Source organism: Ursus arctos, unplaced genomic scaffold (assembly GCF_023065955.2).
Source record: "Ursus arctos isolate Adak ecotype North America unplaced genomic scaffold, UrsArc2.0 scaffold_22, whole genome shotgun sequence".
Taxonomy (NCBI): domain Eukaryota; kingdom Metazoa; phylum Chordata; class Mammalia; order Carnivora; family Ursidae; genus Ursus; species Ursus arctos.
Genome location: NW_026622897.1, coordinates 55,732,290 through 55,747,033, shown reverse-complemented (window position 1 = coordinate 55,747,033; position 14,744 = coordinate 55,732,290). Strand labels below are relative to the sequence as shown.

At 39.5% G+C, this 14,744-nt stretch overlaps 1 protein-coding gene and 1 pseudogene across 3 annotated transcripts in view; one reads left to right on the top strand and one right to left on the bottom strand.

The window, feature by feature from the left end:
* RNF121 (ring finger protein 121) overlaps nucleotides 1-14,744 on the top strand; it is a 77,789-nt gene that overhangs the window by 7,431 nt on the left and 55,614 nt on the right. The window lies entirely within an intron of this gene.
* Nucleotides 8,159-8,257, bottom strand: LOC113269546 (U6 spliceosomal RNA; annotated as a pseudogene).

Genomic DNA, 14,744 nt, shown 5'->3' with positions numbered 1-14,744 from the left:
ATCTGGTGTCCTGCCTTATCTCCACTTTATTTCTTTGTGTTTTCCCTTCTTGAAGTCGTTTGTTATCTTTTTGCTCCTCAGAGGAAAATCTGCAGGTAAACATAAACTCATTAGTTCTCTCGAAAGTGCAACTTTCCCAAGGGGATGCTGAGTTGTGGCCATGGGGCTTTGGCCCTGGGCAACTAGGGAGAAACAATGGGGAAAGAGGAAGCAGGGAATGAGGCAGAGAGCATAAGCATAAGCCTGCCAAGGTTTGTGTTCCCTCTGTTCTCCTTCCCCTTTCCCAGTAGGGTGTTCTCGATAACTTAATGTGTCTGTTACTTAAGAGGACTCCAGTGACATTTTACTCCCCATTGCCCATAGGATTGAGCCTAACCTGAGTCTGTCAATTAGCACCCCGCAGAAACAGTTTTTTCTCCTATTCTAATGACAACAATAGCTAACTTTTTTAATGCATACTGTGTACCAGGTACTAGAGTAAGCATTTTGCATGGCATTAGCTCTTTTAATTCTCTTTTAATGCTATTATTATGTTCATTTTCTAGATGAGAAAAACGGAGACACAGCTAAGTAATTTTACTTTATTCAAGATTGCCTAGGATGTAAGTGGAGGTAGGGTTTGAACTTGGCTATAGGACTCCATGATCTCTCTTGCTGGTGTACTCTCTGACATGGACTCACTATTTTCAAAGTTCACCACATCTTTATTAAGCATTTAATTATGCCAGATACTCTGTTTGGTCTTGGGAATTCATAAATGGAGCAGAGACTATCTCTGCTCCAAAAGAGTTCATGGTCTAGTGGGGAGAGGAACCCATCAAGTGTTAATGACAATGTAGTATAATGAGTAGAGTTACATACAAGGCACCACAGTGTATTTGGGAGAGTTAGGGAAGACTTAAGAGAAGATATGACATTAGGCTGATTCTTAAAGGAGGGGTAAAAGTTTACCATATGAATAGGAAACCAGCTTACACCAAGGTAAGTAAAATCACATATGTGAAAGAGTGGAGGCATGGAATCTCTAATCCTTAAGCATAGTATTTTTCACTACTAAAACATTTGTTGATAACTGCTTCGTGCAAGGCGCTGTGTTAGGCACTTAGGTTGAGAGACAAGATGCTAGATCATGTTTCTGGCTTTCAAGGAGCTTACAGTTCTGTTAGAAAATAGGACATGAAGTCCAGTTGGAAAGGTAGTGGCTGTAATTATAAAACAAGAGGTCCTAATTACCTTATCAGAAGGAAAAACAAAGCACTATTGGGGAAGTAAATCTCTTCTCATTGATATGGTTAGGGAAGACTTCATGGAGAAGGAGCTTTCTGAGCTGGAGCTTAATGGATGATTTAAATATCACTAGAGAGAGAACATCAGGAATAAAGGCCCCTAAGTCAATGTGAAAAAGAAGGATGTATTTGGAGATCGTCAAGTAGGTGAGGACTGAGTGCTACATCTAGAAACATAGGTTGGGGCCAACATAAGGTTGATTTTGAATGCGAGGCTGAGGAGTTAAGACAAGTTTATTCATTCCTTCCGTCAACAATTAGTGAGTGCTTATATATGCCAAAAACTGTGCAGGGGACACAAAGATGAAGACCTGGCTCCTACTCTCAGGGGGCTGATAGTCATGGAGGAGAAGACAGACATGGAAACAAATAATTGTAGTATAGTGTAAGTGGGTGTTATGTACCGTGGTGACCCAAAAGAGCGAGTGATTAACTCTGCTTAGGCTAATCGTTAAAGACTTAACAGAGAAGATGCTTGAGTTTGTTCTTAAGAATTAAATTTGAGTTCAATAGATGGGAGTCTATGAGGTAGGGAAGAGAGTTCCAGCAAATTGAAAAGATACGCAAAGGCTTGCAGGCATTAAACAACATGGAATATTTTGGGAACTGAAAGAATTTCTGTATAACTGAAGTATAGGCTAAATGTAGGGGGATAACAGTGAGCAATAAGGTTGGAGAGGCCTTTATAACAACATGCTGAGAAGCTTGGGCTTGTAACATGTTCAGATCTATGTCTCAGAATGATCAAGTCTGATAGAAATGTAGAAGTTATTTTTAGAGGGATCAGGTTGGGGAAAGAAGAAATTAGTTGGGAGTACTTCAGTAGCTAAGAGATAATGAGGATCTGAGCAAAAACAAAGGCAGTGAAGGTGGAGAAAAGTGAGCAGCTATAAAAATATTAAATAGCAGTGCTTCCACTTATTTTTTTGTGCTTTCCATTCCTCTCCCTAATTCATTCACTCACACATTCGTCAAGCATTTATTAAATATGTCATCTGCATTGTTCATTCAGTCTTTCCTTCTTCAAATACTTGTGCCTTCACTATGACAGGCATTTTTCTAGGTCGCAGTAACTCTGCAATGAACAAGACAACCAAGGTTCTTGCTCTTGTGAAGTTTACTTTCTAATGGGGGCGTGCAGAGAACGAAAAGAGATAACTCCCAATGGTGACAAGTCGTCTGAGGAAAGTAGGGTGATGTGATAGAGAACAACTAGGAGAGGTTATGAAAAGCCTATGAGGTGATACTTGAACCAACACCTGAATGAAGAAGAGCTAGCAGTTTGAAGATTTGGAAGCAGACATGTGTCAAGTGGAGAGAGAAGTACAAATCAGTGGAGTGAGTTAGGCATGTCTCGGGACCAAAGGGAAAGCCAGTGTGTCTGAATCATAGTCCGAATCAAGGTAAAAAAATACCAGTGAGGTCAGGGAGTTTGGCAGAGTCAGATCCGTAAGGCCTTGTGGATATGCTGCTAAACATGTTGAATTTTATTGAGAGTGCAATGAAAAGATTTTGGATGCTTTGAAAGGTGACTTGGTTTGCATTTTCTAAAAAAGATTTATTTATCTTAGAGCGCCCGAGCAAGCGTGGGGGGAGGAGCAGAGAGAGGGAGAGGAAGAGAAAGAGAATCCCAAGCAGAGCCTGAGGGGGGGCCTGGATCTCAAGACCCTGAGATCCTGACCTGAGCCGAAGGCACTTAACCAACAAAGCCACCCAGGCTCCCCTGTGGTTTTCATTTTAAAAAGATCTTTCTGGCTGCTTTGAGGAGAATGAATTGTAGAGGGGCATTCAAGGAGAGCAGTTATGAGACTTGCAGTAGTTCAGGTGAGAGAGATGATAGCATTGGGGGTGGGATAGCAGAGATGATGGGCAAAAGTGGATGAATTTAGAATATGTTTTGACGTAGAGCCTACAGGACTTGTTGGTGGATTGGATATCAGGTATAAAGGAAATAATCAAGCTTGACTTTCTGGGTTTTGGGATTTGTTTTGCTTTAACTTGACTAATTGGCAACACCATGGTTAATGGTACCAGGTATTGAAACAGGAGGAACCAGGGTAGAAATTTTAGGGGGGGAAAGAGGAAATGTGAAAAATTCTGTTTGGCCATTCTGTTTGACATCATCTCCACTGTTTGTTCAAGGGAGAATTACTCAGTGTCTGTGTATTTCCAAAGCATGTGTTTTTGTGTAGTGCTAGGTGTGAAGTATGAGGGGGATGCTGAATGAGTAAGGCCCATTCCTCATTGTCAAAGCCGTTAACATTAAGTAAACATCCATCTAACATTTATTGAACATATACAGTGTACCAGATTATAGGCTAGTTCTTTGTTGTTGTTGTTGTTTTTTAAAATTTTATTTATTTATTCGAGAGAGAGAGAATGCACGTGGGGGGGGGCAGAGGGAGAGAGAGAATCCCAAGCAGACTCTTTGCAGAGCACAGAGTCTGATGTGAGGCTCAATCCGACGACTCTGAGATCATGACCTGAGCCAAAGTCAAGAGTCAGATGCTCAACTGCTCAGCCGACTGAGCCACCCAGGCACCCCCAGGCTAGTTCTCTGAATGAAATACAAAGGTGAATAAGATTCAAATGATCCTCAGACCCACTTCACATCCAGTAAGATTGCTAAATGGGAGAAAATACTTGCAAATCATATATCTGATGAGGAACTTGCATTCAGAATATATAAAGAACTCTTACAACTCAATAAAAGATAAATAATCCAGTAAAAATTGGACAAACGATTGGAATTGACTTTTCTCCCAAGAAAATATACAAATGGCCAGTAAGTGCATGAAAAGATGTTAAACATCATTAGCCATCAGAGAAATGCAAATCAAAACCACAGTGAGATACCACTTCATGCCCATTATGATACTGTAATAACAAGGACATAATAACAAGTGTGGCCAAGGAGGCGGAGAAATTGGAACCCTCATGTGCTGCTAGTAGAAATGCAAAGCAGTGTAGCTGTGTGGGAAATGATTTGGTGGTTCCTCGAAAGGTTAAGCATAGGGGTGCCTGGGTAGCTCAGTTGGTTAAGCATCTGCCTTCGGCTCAGGTCATGATCCTAGGGTCCTGGGATGGAGCCCCACGTCAGGCTGTCTGCTCAGCAGGAGCCTGCTTCTCCCTCTCCCTGCCACTCCCCTGCTTGTACTCTCTCTCTCTGTGTCAAATAAATAAAATCTTAAAAAAAAAAAAAAAAAGGTTAAGCATAGAGGTACCAGATGACCCTGTAATTCCACTCCTAAGATATATACTTGAGAAATAAAAATGTGTGTCTACACAAAAGCTTATATACAAATGTTCATAGCAATATTATTCATAGTAGCCCCAAAGTAGGAACAGCACAAATGTCTATCAACTGATAAATGGATAAATAAAGCATATATCCACATAGTGGAATATTACTTGGCAAGAAAAAGGATACATGTTAGAACATAGACGATGCTTGAAAAAACATGTTGTCTGAAGAAGCCAGTCAAAAAAACTGCATTTTATATGATTTCATTTATATGAAAGGTCCAGAAAAGGCAAATCTATAGAGATATAAAGTAGATTAGTGGTTGATTAGGTTTGAGAGTGTGAATGCAGAGTTGGCAGATGAGCGTGAGGTTTGTTTTTAAAAGTGATGGAAATGATTTAAAATAAGATGGTTGCATAACCCTGTAAATATATGAACAATCATTCAATTGTCCACCTAAAATGAATGCTGTACATCAACAAAGCTTTTAAAAAAAGATCCTTGACCTCAAGATGCTTAGAGTCTAGTTATGGGAACAGACTCGAACAAGTATAAAAACTAATAAATGTGACCTTGGAGATGTGTGTAAATTACAAATGTCTGCAGAAGAGGAAAGGAGTCACTGCACCTGAGAAGATCGAATAGACTCTAAGCGTCTTGAGAGTGAGAGCTGTTATTTATTTATCATTGCATCCCCGGTCTAGAACTTACCGTATGTTCATCTAACAGTTGTTGAATGGATGTGTGCGTGAATAACTGTAGAGAATGTCTCATGAAGGAGGTGATACTTGAACTGCATCTTCAAGAGCAAATAGAGACAAACTAGACAGTGAAGGTGAGGAAAGAATTCTCAGGAGAGAAGGTGGCAAAGCGCTGATGGATAAAAAGGAAGTGCATTTTAGACTAGTAGGTGCTTCAGTGTGGCTGGAGTATAAGCCATTTGGTGGACAGTGGTGAGATAAGTAGCTGGTTGGACCAGATTATGAAGTACCTTGTGTGTCATACAAAGAAGTTCGGGCTTTAATCCAAAGGCAATAGAAAGTTATCAAGTCTGTCTAAGTAGAGGGCTGATGTGGTCAGTTTTGTATCTGAGAAAGATCAGTGTGGCTGCTCTTATATGTGAATCTGTTCTGGAAGATTAGATTCAGGGAGATCACCTTGGAGGTCACTGCGATAGCCTAGGAGAGAACAAGGGATAAAATCTGAACTAGGGAGGTATGGCAATGAAAAATTCAAGGGAGATTCCATAGAGGGGTAGATGTGATAAACAGATGAATAATCCAGACTATGAAGGTTTTAGGAGTTCATAGAAAGGATAGTTTTGCTCTGGAAGGGTTTCTGGAAGAGGTGGCATCTGGATTGGGTCCTAGAAAAATGGGTAGAAAGGTATAGAATATGTGGGAGACTGGAGGGCATGTAGGAAAAAGTGAGAGAGGAGGGCCAGGTGGGGAGGAAGCTAGTCTGAGAAGTAGGAATTTGATGGGAAAGGAATTGAAGAACCAAAGAATGGTAGGTGCCCCCAAATTTGATAATTGTTGAATGGGAGAAGGTCATTAAACTATTCCTCTCCTTTTATATATATTGGAAAATATTAAAAAACCTTCCCAACTCAGCTAACTTAGGGGATGAACTGGTCTTCCCAACTCAGCTGGCCTGGCTTTCTGGTGATGGCAGGAGAGGTGGGGGTGACGGGCAGACAGCAGCCACAGCAGTTGTTACTACCAGCATCTACTTTCACTTCCCTGCTCAAAGTGTGCTTGCTGTCTGTATCAGGCCTTACAGTTTGGCTAAGCAGATCCAACATCTGCATGATTCCCAGCTGATTCATGAGGTCTTTTTTAAAATTGAGGTGGTTGCACTTTGATTTATCGGCCTTGAATTGTTGGCAAGGCTACAGAGTTGAAGAAGAATGTGAACGAGAGGAGAATGGTGAGCTACAAATATGGAGAGCCTGTGAACCTTTGTACTTGTTATCTTAATCACCCAGTGGACCAGAGCATCTGTCCCCATACGATAGAGGAGGCAGCCAGCCTGGTGTGCTGTATTCCTACCAGGTCCAGGAGCTAGCTAATCTCTCTTTTCTCTGGGCTTACATAGCATTTTGTTTAAATGTCAGCGGTTATCCTTGTCATACTATTTTATGTTTAATAGTCTCTTGTGTCCTGTCTCCTCCCCACCCCTCCCCTGCTCCCCACCACCTGTGAATACCTCAAGGGCAAAGATTGGGCTTATTCATCTCTAATTTTTGTGAAAGAGTGAAGTCTCTAGCTGCATGGTTGATCAGTCTCTAACTTGGAAGGATCAGCTGGGACCTCTGAAATGCCAGTTTGCCCTGGTGGATGGGGTTCCAGAGTTTAGGGCCCTTTGCAGTTAGCAGGCACTTGAAGCCAGGATAAGAGGCCATCCCCTGACTGGTAGATATTTCTGATGCATGCCTGTGGTAGTCAGTCAAAGTTTCATTGATTTCATTTGGTAGCATACTGTTAAATCACACCTTACCACACTGAAGGCATTTTGTTTTTAGTTCTGTGGTAACTAGGGAAACTGGCAGTTTGGAAGGCCAGAGTATTACAGATAGATTTGGTGTGAATTATTACAGCATTTTAGCTTTGAAGGACCTCTAAAATCACCTAAGCCAACCCCCTCATTTTCTATTTGGGGAAATTGAGGCATAGAGAAAGTTCCCTGTTGTTGATATACAGCAATTAATAGCTATGCTAGATTACTAGCTCTTCTCAACTGCTCTTCTCTTCAACTGCTCTTCTCTTCACTGAGAAAGGTAGTCGTTGCCCTAAAGCCATTTATTGGGGTGAAAAGTGGGAATGAGATAAAACCCAAGGAAGTAAGACATACTCCATGGGGTAAGTTTTACTGGCTGTCTCACCCAGCATGTTCTTCTGTTGGTGGAAACCTTTTGGGGAAACTGGTGTCTACAATGTAGCAACAAAATAGTCTCCCTTTTCACTTTCTTCTCTTACCATGTTTTTTTTTTCCTTCCTAACACTACCAGAATTTATTTCATATATATTAATATAGCTTATTTACATGTTTATTATGTCTTCTTATTAGAAGGTAAGTCTTATAAGGGAAAAGACTTTGTTTTATGCTTGTCTTGTGATTGAATGAACAAACAAATATTTATTGGGTACTTTCAAGATGCCAGGTACACGCTTCCCATGCCTTTGGTGTTTGCAGGCCAGTGACATGTCTGTTTCTTTTTTTGGGTGTGATCATTCATGAATGTTCGTGAAACCTTTCTTGAACACAGAGTACACGTTATTGTCAAGTGATTTTCTCATAACTTTATGGTGTTCATATGATTAGAGTGAGGCTACTTTTTATTGTGGATTTAGGCAGTGAGATTTAGTGTGAACTTAAACCTCATGCTACTTGATCAGATAGGCCCAGGAGAGAAGAGAATCTTAGAAGCAGTAGAGCAAAGTGACTTGGCAGCTGGGGAGAGAACACTTGGTCCATAGCTGTGGGGGGACAGCAGGACCCAGGACTGACTTATCCATTAGGCACAGTAGAGCACAGTGCCCAGGGACCCACAAAAATGTCTTAATTACCTTTAAGAAGAAAAAAGTAAATACAGTCCAGTTTGGAGTATACATCTTAATAGCAATGCAATCATAAAATATATTTTTGCAGGTCATCCTTGCACAGGGGCCATGCTAATCTTCTCTGTATTGCTCCAATAGTGAGCACTGTATTTAAAAATATATACATATGTGTATTTTTTTTAATGGCGAAAGGGCCCCACAAAGGCAGAAGTACCTGGGCCCCATGAAAATCATAATGTGACTCTAGGAAAACTTTGTGACTAGTCATTGATTTGGTCATTTGAGGCCCTGTCTTTGATTTCTCCCATAAGTTCTGTGACCCTTCCCCATCACTCTCTGCCACTGTGATCTTCAATGAGTCATTTCTCTCCTTTATATCTCATCTGTGCCTACTATAAAGTGGAAACATTTGTGCTCCCTGGGCTGAGTAAATTCATACTTTTAAAGCAGCCTAATTATTTTATTTTTATCTGTCTTCTCAAGGGCAAGAAAAAAGTCTAGTTCATCTGTGCATCCCCCTGCCTAGCCCCGGACCTGCACATTTAGAACAGGAGTACCTTAAGTGAGAATTGAGTAAATGAATAAATGTATCAAACTTCACAGATAGCTTTGAGGCCTTATTTATTTGTTTGCTTGTTTATGTACTTATTTATGGTATTATATACAGTTTTCCAGCTATCTTTTGGTCTTTTCTGAGGTTCTGTCAGCAAAATTATAGAGCTGTGGGAACACTCAAGAAAATGATGTGGAAAACAAGGGTATTGTACCATTTGGAGAACAGCCAATGTGAAGAATCAGGTGCACATGGGGAATGAATAGTCTTCTGAACAAATGATGCTGAGACAACTACTTAGCCACATGCAAAAGAATGAAGTTGATCCCTACCTCATACGATATACAAAAATTAACTCAAAATGGACCAATGACCTAAATATAATAACTAAAACTATAAAATTTTTAGAAGAAAACATGGTCCTAAATTGTGACCAAATCATGATCATTTCTTAGATATGACACCAAAGGCACACGGAATTAAAGAAAAAAATAAGTAAGTTGGACTTATCAAAATGAAAAACTTTTGTGTTGCAAAGGACACCATCAAGAAAGTAAAGAGAACCCACAGAATGGGAGAAAATATTTGCAAGTCATATAACAGATAAGGGACTTTGTATCTAGAATATATAAAGAACTTTTACAACTCAACAATAAAAATGTAAATAATTCCATTAAAAAATGGACAAAAGTTTCCGATGTGGCATGTAAGAAGCTTGGAAGTCACCATTTTGTCCTAACAACAAGTAAAAAGCTAAACAAACTGAAAAATCATTAAATCTTAGATTTGTAACAGAAATGAGTTCGTAAGGGCAAACTGCTGCCCAGAAAATTGGAGAGACTGATAGTTGAATACAGAGAATCACAATTTATAGGAGCAGACACGTGTGTGGGAACCAGTCCTGGAGTAGGGAAACCTGGGCTGTAATTATTGATGAAGGCTCACTTTGGACAGCTCTGAGAGTTAAAATAAGCTCCAGGGGGACTCAGTCATTGAGGTGCGCCTCCCTCCAATTATGTGAGTTTTACCTCCTGGATATCTACCAGGTTCTTAAACTGAGTATTGAGAAAAATCCCCTCATGCTTCTGGTGGGGGGCAAAGGAACTATTTAAAAATATTGCAGAGCACTCTGTTCTTAACGAGGTCTGCCATCAGGAGAAACTAGGTAACCAGAGCCTAACTGACCAAGGCAAAGGGAAATACCCAACTCCAGCCCCTCTAGACTTCCACATGGGAGAAGGGAAATGCCAAACTCCAGCCCACTCAAGCCATCCTCTCCCACCTAAGAGGGGTGAGTGAAGAACTGAGAAGCACTTGTGAAGTTCATGCTCCAGAGGCATAGGCTCACTAAAAGACTGAAATTCAATCATTGGACTATAGTATGTTTCTCCTCCCCCCATACCTTATTACCACATTACTAAAGGCCTATTTAGTAGCAGTTCCTTTTATTTGGCATATCATGCCCAGCTATCAAGAAAAAATTTTAAGTACCAAAAGACAAAAAGCACAGTTTTTTGTTTTTTAAGTAGACTCCCTGCCCAGTGTGGAGCCCAGTGCAGGACTTGAACTCTCGACCGTAGGATCAAGACCTGAACCGAGATCATAGTTGGATACTTAACTGACTGAACCACCCAGACGCCTCAAAAACACAGTTTGAAGAAAAAGACCAAGCATCAGAATTAGACTCATGTATGGCAGGGATGTTGGAATTATTAGACCAGGAATTTAAAATAACTATGATTAATATGCTCATAGCTCTAATGGATAAAGCATGCAAGAACAGGAGAGAAATTCTAAGAAGCACTAGAGTTCAAAAATACTGTAGCAGAAATGAAAAATGCCTTTGATGGGGTTATCATAGACTGGACATGGCTGAGGAAAGAATATCTGAGCTTGAGGGCATCTCAGTAGGAACCTATTAAAGTGAAAAGTAAAGAGAAAAAACAGAAAATACAATATCTAAGAACCATGGGACAACTATAAAAGTTGTGATATACATTCCTATGATCTGAATGTTTGTGTTCCCCCCAAATTCCTATGTTGAAATTTTAATCCCTAAGATGATGGTATTAGATGGTGGGGCTTTTGGGAGATGATTAGGTTATAAGGGCAGAGCCCTCATAATTGGCATTTGTGCCCTTATAATGAGGCCCCACAGAGCTCCCTAGCCCCTTCTACCATTTGAGGACATGGCAAAAAGGTGGCCATCTGTCAGCCCAGAAGCCTTGCCAGACACAAAATCTGATGCCATCATCCTGGACTTCCCACCCTCCGGAAGTGTGAGAAATAAATGTTTGTTGTTTATAAGCCACACCCAATCTGTTGCATTTTGTTACAGCAGTCCAGACAAACTTAAGACATTCACATCATGCGAATACCAGAAGAAAAGAGAAAAAGAAGAAATATTTGAAACAATAATGACTGAGCATTGCCCAAATTAATGTCAGACAGCAGACCACAGATCCAGGAAGCTCAGAAAACACCAAGCAAGATAAATGCCAAAACAACAACAATGAAACTAAAACCTTCCTTAGGTAGCCAAAAAACTACACCTAGACATACCATTTTTCAAACTAGAAAATCAAAGATAGAAAATCCTGAAAGAAACCAGAGGAAAACCCACCTTGCCTACAGAGGAGCAAAGATAAGAATTACATCCAAGTTTTCCTCGGAAACCATGCAAGCATGCAAGCAAGAAGAGGTAGAATGAAATGCTATAAGTGTTGAGAAAAGGTACACCTGAGTGACTCAGTTAAGTGTCTGACTCCTGATTTCGGCTCAGGTCATGATTTCAGGTTCATGAGATTGAGCCCCACGTTGGGCTCTGTGCTAGGCACAGGGCTTGCTTAAGATACTCTCTCTCCCTCTTTCATCCCCCACCCCCGCTCACCCTCTCTAAAAAAAAAAAAATAGTGTTGAAAGAAAACTCCACCAGCCTAGAATTCTTTACCCTTCATGAGAGAAGGAGAAATAAAGACAGACAAAAATGAGGGAAGTTGTTCCCAGTAGACCTGCCTTGCAAGGAATGTTAAAAGAAGATCTTTAGAAGAAGGAAAATGATAGAGGTCAGAAACTCAGATCTACATAAAGGAAGGAAGTATCAGAAAAGGAATAAGTGAAGATAGAATAGGAATATTTATTTTACTTACTCTTTTTTAATGAATGATTGTAAATTTTGTATTTTTAATTTCAGTTGTCATGTGTTCGTTACTAATATATAGAAATGTGTTTTTTTGAGTGTGTTTATATTGTATTCTACCATGTTGCTGAACTCTTTTATTTTAGGATTTTTTTTTTCTTTTTGTGGCTTCTTTGGGATTTTCTATGTAGAACATGTCATCTGCAAATAGGGGTGGTTTTATTTCTTTCTAATTTGTGTGCCTGTTATCTCCTTTCATTGCCGTATGCTGGCTAAAAACTTCCGTATTATGTTGAATCGTAGTGGTGAGAGTAGACATGCTGACGTTGTTCCTGATCTTAAAGGAAAAGCATTTCGTCTTTCACCATTGAATATAATGTAAGCTATGGGATTTTTGTAGATGCTTTTTTTTTTTCTTTTAATTGATCTAGCATAGTGGTTTTTTTCAAAATAATAATACAAACACTATTTGTGCATTTGTGTCTGTGTGTGCGTATAGGTATGCTTATACAAAAGTGAAATGAATGACAGCAATCAAACAAAGGATGAGAGAGAGAAATTAGGATTATTTTGTTGTAAGATACATTACCCATGAAGTGGTATAGTATTATTTGAAAGTGAACTTAATTAGTTTTAAGTGTATACTGCAAACTCTGGGGCAACCATTAAAACAAAAACAGAAATATAAGTGATAAGCTAAGAAAGGGGAGAAAATATAATTATATAAATTCTCAGTTAAAATCACAAAAGCTTGGGGGTGCCTGGCTGGTTATCGGTTGAGCTTCTGACTCTTGATTTCACCTCAGGTCTTGATCTCAGGGTTGTGAGTTCAAGCCCCGTGTTGGGCTCCACCCTCGGCATGGAGCCTACTTTAAAAAAAACATCACAAAAGCTTGGAAGGGAAAAACAGGAGCCAAGAACAACGACAACAAACAGAAAATATTAACAGATATAGTAGATATTAATCCAGCTGTATCAGTAGTTACTTTGAACATCAGTGGTCTAAATGCACCAATTAAAAGATTGTCAGAGTGGATAAAAAAACAAGATCCACTCTATATTGCCTACAAGAAACCCATTTTAAGTAAAAGGACACATATAAATTAGAAGTAAATGAATGGAGAAAGATATACCATACTAATATTAATCAAACCAAGGCTAGCTATATTTCAGAAAGAGCAGACTTCAAAGATTTATTTATTTTGGAGAGTGAGCATGAGCAGGGGGGAAGGGCAAAGGGAGAGGGAGAAAATCTCAAGCAGACTCCCCACTGAGTGTACAGCCTAATGCAGGGCTCGATCTCATGACGCTGAGATCATTACCTGAGCCAAAATGAAGAGTTGGGTGCTTAACCAACTGAGCCACCCATGCACGCCAGTAAGGGCAGATTTCAGAGAAGGAAAGTTAGTAGGGATTAAGATGGACATTATGTAGCGATGAAAGAGTCAGTCCTACAAGAAGACATAACAGTCTGTAATATGTATGTGCCTAACAAAAGGGTGTCAAAATATGTGAGGCAAAAACTGATAGAATTTTAGTTGGAGCGTTCAACATTCCTGTGTCAGAAATTCAGTAGGCAGAAAAGTGAGTAAGTACATAGCTGAATTCAGTAACGCCATCAGTCAGCTGGGTATAATGGATATCTGTAGACTGCTTCATCTGACAACAGCAGAATGGAGACATTCTCAAGTTTACGTGGAACATTCACCAAGATAAACCACAAAGCGGGCCATAAAACACAACTTAACGAAGGATAGGATAGGAATAGGATAGGAATCATACATTGTCTCCTGCCAGAACATAATGGAATTCAGCTAGAAATCAATCACAAAGTCAGCTAGAAAATCCACAAATACTTGAAGATCAAACAACATACTTCTCAATTAACACATGGATCAAAGAAGAAATCTCAAGAGAAATTTAAATATATTTGAACTAAATGAAAACAAAAATACAACTTACCAAAGTTTGTGGGATGTAGCAAAAATCATTCTTAGAGGGAAGAGAGGAAAGATCTAAAATCAGTTACCTGGGCTGGGTCCTGCACCTGCCAAGTTAGACTGTCCCAGGGCGGGAGATTGAGGACTTCCAATATGACGAAGACTTGGAGACATTTCTACCCCTTCCCGTGTGGGGATAACTTACGCATCACCAAGGAAGATTAGGAGAATGGGGAAGACATGGCAACGTGTCCAAGCTGCTTTCCCATTATAAAAGTGATTTATGACAAGGATCAGTTTATGTATGGGCAAACAGCCCCAGCCGCTTCCACCCACAAAGAATTAGTTAAATACTGAAGAAGACTTTAGGAATCCAAATCTTGAACGTTTGGGAATTAGCCAAACTGGAAAATTCAAATGTAAATTACTGCTTTCTTCAAGAGGACAACCATTCTGTAGTTGGCTCTTTTGTTACAGTGTGGATCCTTGCCATTGGCTGCTGAGTTCATCTCCAATTAAAGAAGCAAGTCGATTAAATAAGTAAAATCTTAAAAAAATTAAAGAAGCAAGTCCATGACATGAAAAAATAGGAAAATAAAATAAATAAAATTAATCACCTAAGGATCCACCTTTGGAAACTAAAAAAGGAGAAAATTAAAACTGGATTAAGCAGAAGAAAAGAAATAATGAAAAACAGAGCAGAAATCAATGAATTAAAAATAGGAAATCAGTAGAGAAAATCAAAATCAATATCTGATCCTTTGAAAGATTGGTAAAACTGGTAGGTCTGTAACCAGGCTAAATAAGAAAAAAAGGACACAAATTACTCATACTATAAGTGAAAGAGGGGACATCAGTATCTCTCTTGAACATCAGTGTAAAAATCATCAGTAAAATATTAACAAATTGAATCTGACAGTGTATAAAAAGAATCATACACCATGACCAAGTGGGATTTATCCCAGGTATGCAAGGTGGTTCAATGTTTGAAAGTCAGTTACTGTATTCCATCACATTGA